The sequence below is a fragment of the Canis lupus genome, chromosome 14 (assembly GCF_003254725.2).
Source record: "Canis lupus dingo isolate Sandy chromosome 14, ASM325472v2, whole genome shotgun sequence".
In the NCBI taxonomy this organism is placed as follows: Eukaryota; Metazoa; Chordata; class Mammalia; order Carnivora; family Canidae; genus Canis; species Canis lupus.
The window spans coordinates 2121146-2134039 of NC_064256.1; the positions used below are offsets into that span (position 1 = coordinate 2121146).

The following is a 12894-nucleotide window of genomic DNA, read 5'->3' on the forward strand; positions in this document are numbered from 1 at the left end:
CTTCTTTTGCAAAATTATTTTGGCTATTCTGAGTCTTTTCTGGTCTCATAGATTCTTCGAAAAGTGCTGCTGGTATTTTGATAAGAATTGCTTTGAATGTGTAATGTGCAATAAACCAATGTTTGTTTTTTATCCAAATTTGTCTACTCTTGGAAGTATCTTACTTTGCTGTACAGAAAGTCAATTTTTTTTAAAAAAAGGTTGTTTCATAAGTAAGAAACTGAAGTTTCAAGTATGTAATGACTTCAACTTGAGGTAGTCAACATTTTGCTAATTTTAGTTCATTTATGAATATTTAAGGTGTTGTTATTTTTGAAAGTTGTTGTTCATTTTCAGAAGTCCTCAAATATCTAACTATAAATGGAGAGAAGTATGTACAAGTATTTATCTTTGTAGGGTAAGTGATCTAACTTGAAAATAACTGATCACATAAGTCTTTTAAGTAAGTTATGAAAAAAACAGGTTGTTTACTGATGGCAAATGACTATTTAACTTAGGAAAGCTTTCTCTTTTTATAAAATGTTTTATTTATTTATTCATAAGAGACACACACAGAGAGAGAGAGAGAAAGAGAGACATAGGTTGAGGGAGAAGCAGAGTCCCTGTGGGGAGGTCCAATGTGGGACTCAATCCCAAGACCCCAGGATCATGACACAAGAAAAGGCAGATGCTCAACCACTGGGCCACTCAGGCACCTTTAGAAAAGCTTTTATGTGTCCTACCTGTGAATATACAAATACTTTTCAATATTCAGATTTTGACTGATTAAAAAGTTGTAGTCTTCAACAGAAAAAATATATGCATTGTTTAAATTTATTATAATGGAACAGTTGTATGAAATAAAACAAAGTAATATTAAAAATAAAAAAATGATGACTGGGTTACTCAGTGGTTGAGCATCTGCCTTCAGCTCAGGGCGCAACCCCAGGATCTGGGATTGAGTCCCACATCGGGCTCCCTGCAGGAAGCCTGCTTCTCCCTCTGCCTGTGTCTCTGCCTCTCTCTCTCTCCCTCTCTCTTTCTCTGTGTGTCATGAATAAATAAATAAGATCTTAAAAAATAAAAATAAAAATAGAAACAAATGTTTGCATATCCTCAATTTATATGTTAACAAAATATCAAACCAATGAGTGGGACGAATCAAGCTAGAAAATATGCAAACTATTATCTTGTCTGGAAAAATAAGTGTTAATCTTATTTATAAAATCAATTCATGAGATATATACTGAGTTTCTCTATGCACAAGAAAATGGAAAAACATAAGTCTGGTGGGGAAAGTAAAAATATATGTCTTTATTTCTATAGCTGTTTACTGGCTTCCAAATAATTTCATTTAACTGACCAATGCCAGATCACTTCCTGAAATCACACACTTTCTCACAGATCATATTATCCCACGAATTTTCATCAAAACTCTTAAAATTAACTGAAATATTTAATTTTTCATCAAATTTTAGCTCCTAACAGGATGATTTCATGGGAGTAGGGACTTAGTTGTTTTATTTTTATTCACAAAACTCTTGATGTATATAAATTTGAATAAAAATATTATTAAAAATACTATAGCATTGACATCATTATCCTGTTTTTACAGATAAAGGAAATACATGTTAGGTGAAGTATATTTCCAATTTCACAGGCCTGGTAAGTGGTGGTGATATTTCTCAAACCTACTGTCTATTCATTCTAAAGCCAAGGTCCTAGTGACTATTCCATAAGAGCATTTTGGATACATGCTATATATGCCTAATGTAATCATATATAAAACTTACATAAGCAAAATTATAATTAGTGCATTATTATAAGAGTGTACAGACATTCTTTTGGAAACCTATAGAGGCATTGAACTGGCCAATTCCCATCTGTCTCTTTAATGCAGCTTGTGTTTGAGAAACATGTGAGAAACAGTTTTTGCAATGAAATAACAGCTGGTAAACTTAGGCAGGATTTTTGTGTCTGTAAAATAGGGATATTCACAGGTAACAAATACTACCATTGAGAGACTTAAAACTGATCTATAAATTTTACTTAGAAAATGTCTGACAGGGGCACCTGGGTGTTTCAGTGATTGAGCCACTGCCATTAGCTCAGGTCGTGAATCTGGGGTCCTGGGATCAAGTCCTGCGTTGGGCTCCCTGCAGTGAGCCTGCTTCTTCCTCTGCCAATGTCTCTGCCCCTCTCTCTGTGTCTCTCATGAATAAATAAATAAAATCTTTAAAAAAAAAAGAATAATAGAAGAGATCCAGGTAAATATAGGTACCCCAGGTAAGTCAAGATGAAAGTTGGTTAATATATCCAATGATGAATAAAACAGAGGACTGGTAACATAAGCAATAAAGGTGTGGCGCAATGACCAACAATTTATTAAGTGATGTAGAATCAAAAGAAGAAATTTTAGAAAATCGGTGAACAGCTGAAGATTATTTTTTCTTTTTTAAAAAAGATTTTAATTATTCATGAGAGAGAGAGAGAGAGATGAGAGAGAGAGAGAGAGAGAGGCAGAGACACAGGCAAAGGGAGAAGCAGGCTCCATGCAGGGAGGCCGAAGTGGGACTAGATCCCAGGTCTCCAGGATCACACCCCGGACTGAAGGCGGCGCTAAACTGCTGAACCACCTGGGCTGCCCCAACAGCTGAAGATTAAAGAGAGAAAAACAAAATCTGTAATTTAACAGAAAAAACTAAATTAGTATTGTAAGATATTGGGCTATAATTTTGTTGTTTTGTTTTTCAGCTAGTAGAATCAAAGAAGTTATGAAAAGCTGGAAAATCGAAGATGATAAAGAAGGAACAGGGGTAGGTTAAAGGGGTACTCAGGAAATAATAATACTTGGGTCATTCAATCTCTCTTTAAAAGAAGAGAGAATGGGGATCCCTGGGTGGCGCAGCGGTTTGGCGCCTGCCTTTGGCCCAGGGCGCGATCCTGGAGACCCGGGATCGAATCCCACATCAGGCTCCCCGTGCATGGAGCCTGCTTCTCCCTCTGCCTGTGTCTCTGCCTCTCTCTCTCTCTGTGACTATCATAAATAAATTAAATTAAAAAAAAAAAAAGGGGATCCCTGGGTGGCGCAGCGGTTTGGCGCCTGCCTTTGGCCCAGGGCGCGATCCTGGAGACCCGGGATCGATTCCCACATCGGGCTCCCGGTGCATGGAGCCTGCTTCTCCCTCTGCCTGTGTCTCTGCCTCTCTCTCTCTCTGTGACTATCATAAACAAATAAAAAAAATTAAAAAAAATATTTAAAAAAAAAATAAAAGAAGAGAGAATGGCTGAGTAATATTCCATTGTATACATAAACCACATCTTCTTTATCCATTACTCAGCCATTAGAAACGACAAATACCCACCATTTGCTTTGACGTGGATGGACCTGGAGGGTATTATGCTGAATGAAGTAAGTCAATCAGAGAAGGACAGTGTATGTTCTCATTCATTTGGGGAATATAAATAATAGTGAAAGGGAATATAAGGGAAGGGAGAAGAAATGTGTGGGAAATATTAGAAAGGGAGACAGAACATAAAGACTCCTAACTCTGAGAAACGAACTAGGGGTGGTGGAAGGGGAGGAGGGCGGGGGGTGGGGGTGAATGGGTGACGGGCACTGAGGGGGGTTCTTGATGGGATGAGCACTGGGTGTTATTCTGTATGTTGGTAAATTGAACACCAATAAAAAATTAATGAAATAAATAAATAAATAAATAAATAAATGACTAAAATAAATAATTTGAAGTACAAATATGTAACAAAAAATTAGGAGTAAAGTCGGTGGAGGTAAATGTATCAGCTAATGAGATTATACTCCATTTGAGGTATTGGAGTATGTAAAGTTTCATATTAATATTTTGTCATAGGAGCAGAAAATTTTGACACTATTATCCGTAGAACATTATACCTAGAATTATTTTTCCTCATATTGTCTGTACTCTCCAATAAAAATGTAAGTTTGAAAACAACCAAATATTTTATTCTAATTATCCAGAGTTCAGCAATATTATCTCCAAAATTTCATTCAAATACAACTGTATTTATATAATCTATACCTATATTTATATTTGATTAACCATAAGAAAATCACATCTTCCAAAGGAAATGTGTAGAAATATGTATTGGACTTTTATGTTTATTATAAGTTGGAACTGTCACTCCATTACAACAGTAAGAATAAAATAATAACAAGGGGTAGTGGAAGGGGAGGTGGGCAAGGGGATGGGGTGACTGGGTGGTGGGCCCTGAGGGGGGCACTTGATGGGATGAGCACTGGGTGTGATACTATATGTTGGCAAATGGAACGCCAATAAAAAATATACAAAAGAAAAGAAATTGAGACATTGCTATTAGAAAAAATAATAATACCATGTAAAAAAATAATATGTAGACTAAAGAAGGACAAGTAAATTTTCTTTCAAAACTAAATTAGAATCAGGTTTCGATATAAATTAGAATTAGATAGGGATCAAGATTAAAATATTTAAGAACTATATTTCCATAATTTGTTTCTTCTTGAGCTCAGGACTTCACTTCTTACTTTTCAGGTACAAATTGTATTACCCACCATAATGATGTCAAATTCCACCATAATGATGGGATTTCTCCTCACAAAGTTTTCTGATGTATTGGAACTACAAGTTTTTTATGCCATAACCTTCTCTATAATGTATGTAGTCACTCTGATGGGGAACATTCTCATTGTTACTGTCACCACCCTTGACAGGAGTCTTCACATAGCCATGTACTTCTTCCTTAGAAATCTGTCCATCTTGGATGTCTGCTACATTTTTGTGACAGTTCCTAACTCATGTGTCAATTCTCTGCTTAACAGCAGCACCATTTCAAAGGCTGGGTGTGTAGTTCAGGTCTTCCTAGTGGTTTTCTTTGTATATGTGGAGCTTCTGTTTCTATCATGGCCCATGACTGTCATGTGGCTATCTGCCAACCTCTTCACTACCCTGTGATCATGAACCCTCAAATCTGCATCCAAATGACTCTGGCATCCATACTCAGTGGTCTCATTTATGCAGGTGTGCACACTGGCAACACATTCCGGCTCCCCTTTTGTCAATCCCATGTTATCCATCAGTTTTCTTGTGATATTCCCTCTCTTCTAAAGCTCTCCTGCTCTGACACTTTCAGCAATAAGATGCTGATCTCATCTTCTGGCTGGGGATTGGTGGTGGCTGTTTCATCTTTATCATCAGATTTTACATTCACATATTTTCTACTGTTCTCAAATTTCCAGGTGGAGCAGACAGAAAAAAGGCTTTTTCTGCCTCTGTCCCTCACATCATTGTGGTGTCTGTCTTCCTCAGCTCAGGCTTTTTTGTATATCTGAGACCATCTGAAAACTCTTCCATAATGCAGGACATGATCTTTTCTGTTTTCTATTCCATAATCCCTCCACTCTTCAACCCTATTATCTACAGTCTTAGAAATGAACAAATAAAATAAGCCATTAATAAAATGAAGAGAATGTTTATTCAGGAAATGTACAGGAAATTGCTGAGGTTCACTCTAAACTATTGAATAAAATTCATGTTTTCAGCAATAAATTGAGAAATTGATTGGAATTGTACCAAAATAACTGACATATATTTAATCTATAATGTCACTAAAATATATCATTTATCAATATAATTTCATTTCTGAAGATGTTGGATTATCTGAATATAGCACTGGGTAAAGAATCTGGAATTACAAATAAGAACTCTCTATTTATGCTTTGACAGATTAGAAGCACTCACTAAAAATTTAGTCCAAAAATACCCCAAAAAAGTTATCTCTAGAAGTATTTTATATTAAGCCCTGTTTTGTATTTGTTTACTATTTAAATATTTATAAACCTAGTATTAAACAGTAGTATAGAAGAAATGGTCACAATCACTCAAAAATAAATATGAAAAAATATAGTTTCTTTTGAATACCATAAAATATGAATGCAGTATAGTTGTGAAAAGAGAAGTGAATTTGGTAGGAGTATGGAGTCATGTATGAGAGGATCAGAAATATTTTACATAGCTTGTTCATAGGGCAAGGGAAATGTAGATACATTATACTTCTTATCACACCAAAATTTTGCTAAAAATGTGTTCAAGTGGCTTAAGGATACATTTACTTGATTATGCTTTAAACATTATTTGCTAGGTTGATTAAGGAATGGAAAATGGTTTTTCCCCACTTTCACATGGTTATCCATGGGCATCCATTAAGACCACCGAGAAGTAAAAAGAATGCTATTTTGCTTTCTGTTAGTGTCATTAAAATATTTATCTTTATTGTCAATAATATTAGCCATTATATAGTAGCTTGTACTGCAAAAATTAGCAACTCCAAAGTTTTAGTATATTAATACAACGAAGATTTACTTCTTGCTCTTAGCATAAGCTAAATGGAAGCCATCAGGGAGCTCTCTGAATTGGATTCATTTGACAGATCCATTGAAAATGATAGTTAGGGGCAGCTCCAGTGGCTCAGCGGTTTAGCGCTGCTTTTCACCTGATCCTGGGGACTGGGGATCGAGTCCCACATCGGGCTCCCTGCATGGAGCCTGCTTCTCCCTCTGCCTGTGTTTCTGCCTCTGTGTGTGTGTGTGTCTCATAAATAAATAAATAAGACTTTTAAAAAAGAACATAATAGTCTCATTGAAATGAGTTTTAAGCATTTTCTTAAAAAAAAAAATCAAATAGAAAAAGTGGGAATATTCTCCAATCAGAAACCAAGTAACTACTACTGACCTGAAAATATCAGCTTTGTGAGTTATTTCATTAATATGGATAAAATTTAAGGTAGTCCTTGGACACCTTGCAAGAGGTTTTGACCTCCACAGTGGAGATCCTTGAACTCTCAAGGAGACAAACATAAAAATATTAAAAAGCAATCCAAGTATGCACTTTGAAAATAGGTTCTAATAGCAAACAAAGTAAGGTATATATTTGAAAAGAGATCCAAACATACATTTTGACATCACAATAACAAAGATATGGCACTCATGTAAAAAAAAGTTTTGATGTACATACGAAAACAGAGTCATGGCAGTTTTTTTATTGTTTTAAAATGACAAAATTGAGAATGGAAAACAGAATCCCATAGTCAAAACTCAGTCACAGGGAGAAGAAAAATGTAGAAAAGTGCACATGAGTTCCTTATATCACTACCAGTCATTTCTGTGCACTTTTTTTTTTTTTTTTTTTTTACCAAATAAGTCACATGGCCACATTTGCTGTCAAAGGGAGAGGTGGGCAATCCACCCACACTTTAGGAGGGGGAGATGAATGATAATGCCATTAAGTACTAGAAATTATCTACATCTTCCTGACTGAAAGGATGAAATGTGAGGTTCTGAATGTCTGTTGTCCATGCAGTTATTATTAGCATTATGGTCACTGTGCATATTCTAAGCCACTTGTAACATACAGTGGCATGAATTGTGCAAAGCCGTGCAATGCATTATCAACTCTTCAATAACCTCATGCAAGCAATAATAATGTTCCCACATTTTACAGATGATGCCCTGGTTTAGAGATATCTGATGGCCTGAGTGCCTCAATCGGTTAAGCATCTGCCTTCAGCTGGAGTCATGATTCCAGTGTCCTGTGATGAAGCCTGGTGTCAGGCTCTCTGCTCACTGAGGAGCCTGCTTCTCCCTCTCTCAGTGCCCCTCAACCTTGTCCCCACTTGTGCTCTCTTTCTTTTTAAATAAATAAAATCTTAAAAAAAAAATGGGATGAGCCCTGGGTGTTATTCTATATGTTGACAAATTGAACACCAATAAAAAATAAATTTATTAAAAAAATAGAAATATATGAGGTTGTCTATTTTTCTAGTATTTATTTGTGCTTTCATTTCTATGGTTTTCTCCCTACTTTGGGTTCGATTTGTACTTTAAAAAACATTATCTTGGCCTCTAGGCCTAAACTTAGGTCTTTAATATAGATATTATTACTATAAAGTTCCCTCTAAGTACTGCTTTTGCTGAGTCACATAACTTTTACTATGTTGTGGGATGCCTGGGTGACTAAGTGGTTGAGCATTTGCCTTTGGCTCATGGCATGATCCCAGAGTCCAGGGATCAAGTCCTGCATCAAACTCCCTGCAGGGAGCCTGCTTCTCCTTCTGCCTATGTCTTTGTATCTCTCATGAATAAATAAATAAAATCTTTAGAAAAAAGTTTTACTATGTTGTGTTACATTTTTGTCTTTACTTACTGTTACATTTTTATTTTTACAAGATTTTACTGATTTCAAATTTGATTATTTTTGTCCTATTGACTGTAAAAGACTATATTAATTGCCAAATATTGACTTTTTTCTTTTATTATTAATTTTTAGTTTTATTTTATTGTGGTGGAAAAATATATTTTGTATGATTTCAATGTTCTCAAATTTGTTCAAACTTGTTCTTTAACCTAACATAATCTATCTTGGAGAATGTTGCATGTGTGTTTGAGAAAAATGTATATTCTTCTGCTTTTGGGTGGAATGTTCTATATATGATCATTAAGTCCATTTAGTCTACAGTGATGTTCATGTTATTGATTTGCTTATTTATTTTTCTGTATGGATGATCTATTAGGACTGGATATTGTGGCCTGGGAATACTTCAGGACCTCACTCTGAGTCCTTGGATTTTCTCTCTACTTCTTTTGTAATAAATAAACTGAGTTTGGAATAAAGACTTTTTAGCCTGATTTTCACAAAATTCAAATAATCTAAAAACCTTTTTTTTTAATTTTATAAAAGGTCTGTTCCTATATGGTATATGAACTTCTCAAGACCATCTTCACTTCTGATGCCAACTGAAAGTTTAAGGGTCCCACAAACCATGCTCAGTTTCAATAATTTGCTAGAAATATTCACAGAATTCAGAAAAGCCTTTAGCCAATGGTTATGTTTCATCACAACAAGAGGGCTACAGATCCAAATTACCCAAGGGATACAATATATCAAGTGGACTAAAGATCAAGAAAAACAAATAAACTTATGAAGCAAGACATTTGAAGGGCTTATAAATCACAACACAGGACCTGAGGGCAAAGGGCAAACATGTCTTTAAGAATGCCTAATCCAGGGACACCTAGGTGGCTCAGTGGTTAAGTGCCTGCCTTTGGCCCAGGGTGTGATCCTGGAGTCCCAGGATTGAGTCCCAGGATGGAGTCCCAGGATCTAGTCCCACACTGAGTGCCACATTGGGCTCCCTGCGTGGGGCCTGCTTCTGTCTCTGCCTGTGTCTCTGCCTCTCTCTCTCTGTGTCTCTCAAGAATAAATAAATAAAATCTTAAAAAAACAAAGTCTAATCCATTACTGAATAATTCCCTTTAGTCCATGCTGACCATAAAGAAAAAAATATATATATAATATTTTTTAAGATTTTATTTATTAAGATTTATTATTTACAGAGAGAGAGAGAGGCAGAGCCATAGGCAAAGGGAGAAGCAGGCTCCTTCCAGTGAGCCTGATATGGGACTCGATCCGGGACCCCCAGATCATGCCCTTATCCAAAGGCAGATTCTCAACCACTGAGCCACGTAGGTGCATAATCCATTTATATTTAAATTATAATATTTAATATTAATATAATTTTATAATTATTTAAATTTATTATTTAAATAATATTTAAAGCTTTACAGCTTTTCTGAAACAAAAAAACATAGAAAACTTGAACAGACCAATAATTGGTAAAGAAATTGAATCAGTAATCAAAAATTTCCTAACAAAAGTACAGAGCTGGATGGCTTCACTGGCAAATTTTATCAAATGTTTGAAAAAGAATTAATAGTCTTTCATGTTCTGTCTCCTAACTCTGGGAAACGAACTAGGGGTGGTGGAAGGGGAGGTGGGCGGGGGGTGGGAGTGACTGGGTCATGGGCACTGAGGTGGGCACTTGACAGGATGAGCACTGGGTGTTATTCTATATGTTGGCAAATTGAACACCAATAAAAAATAAATTTATAAAAATTTAAAAACATAAAAAGAATAGCGATTCTTCTCTGACTATTCCAAAAAAACAGAGATGAAAAGAAAACTTCCAAACTCATTCAATGAGGTCAGCATTACCCTGATAACTAAATCCAAAGACTCCACTGAATAATAGAACCACAGGCCAATGATCTTGATGTGCATGGATGCAAAAATTCTCAACAAAACACTGGCAAATTGAATCCAGCGGTACATTAAAAGAATCATTCACCATAATCAAATACAATTTATTGCTGGGATGCAAAGTGGTTCAATATTTGCAAATCAGTCAACATGATACACCAGGTTAACTAAAGAAAGGATAAGAAACATATGGTACTTTTAATAGATACAGAAAAAGCATTTGACAAAGTATAACATTCATTCATAATAAAAGCCTTGAAAAATAAATGTTAAAGGGAATGTATCTCAACATAATAAAGTCCATACACAAAGATCCCATAGCTAATATCATCCTCAATGGAGAACAAATGAGAAATTTTCTTTGATGGTCAGGAACAAAACAGGAATATCCACTCTCACCATTGTTATATATCATAATATTGGAAGTTGTAGCCACAATAGTCAGAAACAAAAAATAAATAAATAAATAGCATCCAAATTGGCAAGAAGTCAAACTTTCACTATTTGTAAATGACAGGATATAAAAAAAAACAAAACACGGGATCCCTGGGTGGCGCAGCGGTTTGGCGCCTGCCTTTGGCCCAGGGCGTGATCCTGGAGACCCGGGATCGAGTCCCACGTCGGGCTCCCGGTGCATGGAGCCTGCTTCTCCCTCTGCCTGTGTCTCTGCCTCTCTCTCTCTTTCTCTCTCTCTCTCTCTTTCTGTTACTATCATAAAAAAAAAAACCAAAACACTGCACCAAAACATTGCTGGAACTGATACATGGATTTAGAGTTGCAGGATACAAAATCAACGTATAGAAATCTGTTGTATTTCTACACACCCAAAGTGAAGCAGCTGAAAGAGGAATCAAGGAATCACTCCCATCTATAATCTCATAAAAACTATAAGATACTTAGGAATAAGCCTTACCAAAAAGTTTGAATGTCTGTTCTGTGAAAATTACAACACTGATGAAAGCAATTGAAAAAGACACAAAGAAATGGGAAAAAATAAACTTTATATGCTCATAGATTAGAAGAACAAATATCATTAAAATTAACCAGTGCAATCTATACATTTAATGCAACACCCATCAAAATGCCACCACAATTTTCACAGACCTAGAATAAACAATCCTAACATTTATTTGGAACCACCATAGACCCCTAATAGCCAAAGCAACCTTGAAAATGAAAAGAAAAGGTGTAGGCATCACATTTACAGAATTCAAGTTATATTACAAAGCTGTAGTGATCAAGACAATATGCTAATGGCACAAAGTAAGCAAATAGAGCAATAGAGCAGAATAGAAGAGCTGGAAATGAACCAACAACTTTATGGTCAACTAATCTTTGACAAAGTAGGAAAAAATATCCAATGGAAAAAGACAGTATATGGTCTTGAGAAATGGTGTTGAGAAAACTGGGGAGTAACATACAGAAGGATGAAACTGGACCAATTTCTTACAGCATACACAAAAACACATTCAAAATTAATAAAAGGTCTAAATGTGAGATACGAATCCATCAAAATCCTAGAGGATAACACAGGCAGTGACATCTTTGACATCAGGCACAGCAACTTCTTTCTAGATATGTCTCCTGAGATTAAGGAAACAAAGGCAAAAATAAGCTATTAGGACTTCATCAAAATAAAAATCTTCTGAACAGCAATGGAAATAATCAACAAACCTAAAAGGCAATCTGCAGAATGGGAGATGATATTTGCAAATGACACATCTGATAAAGGGTTAGCATCCAAAATATATGAAGAACATATAAAACTCAACACCCTGGGATGCCTGGGTGGCTCAGGTAGTTGAGCGTTTGCCTTCAGCTCAGGTCATAATCCCAGGGTCCTTGGATTGAGCCCCACATCTGACACATTGATCAGATGAATCTACTTCTCCCTCTGCCTCTGTCACTACCCCCTGCTTCTGTGCTCTTTCTCTCTCACTCTCAAATAAATAATATATTTTTAAAAACTAAGGTTCATATAGATAGAGCAAAAACTGCTGTTTTTCAAAGAAATAATCATCTACCTAGAAAAATTAACATCAACAGATACTTTTATTAACCTAAAAAGAAAATTCATCAAGATCAGTCTACAAAATTCCTTAGCATTTCTGCTACATCAACAATGGTGATTTAGGGAAAATAAAATACTAGTCACAATGAAAAGTAATTATAAAATACATATTTTAATGTAACTTAAAATACAAAACATATCCTATATGGATAAAATAAAGGACATGAAAAATGATTAGAATATATATTCTGTGTTCAAGGACGGCACCACAATATTACAACAATGTTAATTCTCTTCAGGAATATATTTTAATATTTATTTTACAGATCTAATACTAATTAGTGGTAAATCATAACTATATACAAAGAAACCATTTGGAAACTATTGATCTCAAAACTCAACTCAGAGTATATAGAATCTTAAAATCTGATAAAGGAGAAATTATATATTAAAGGTACAAAAACTGGGGGGTACCTGGGTGGCTCAGTGGTTGAGTGTCTTGCCTTTGGCTCAGGTCATGATCCTAGGGTCCTGGGATCGAGTTCTGCATCAGGCTCCCTGCAGGGAGGCTGCTTCTCCCTCTATGTCTCTGCCTCTCTCTGTGTGTCTGTCATGAATAAATAAATAAAATATTTTAAAAAGTACAAAAATGACTATTAACTTGTTCAATACAAGGAGAAAAATAAATTTATAGTCCTATTTAAATAGATACAGAAAAATGACCCCTGATTGGTTAAGATATTCTATAAGGAATGTTATATTATTGAATTATTTGAAAATAACACAAAATAATCT

General features: G+C 35.4%; 1 long non-coding RNA gene and 1 pseudogene across 1 annotated transcript; both read left to right on the forward strand.

Moving 5' to 3' along the window:
- The first annotated feature begins 1129 nt into the window (after positions 1-1129).
- Positions 1130-7667, forward strand: LOC118350597 (uncharacterized). The gene is made up of 4 exons (XR_004804670.2): positions 1130-1644; positions 2734-2795; positions 3321-3391; positions 7494-7667. It is a non-coding gene; the product is annotated as an uncharacterized LOC118350597 (long non-coding RNA).
- LOC112664429 (olfactory receptor 14C36-like) lies at positions 4536-6711 on the forward strand (annotated as a pseudogene).
- Positions 7668-12894: the final 5227 nt, after the last annotated feature.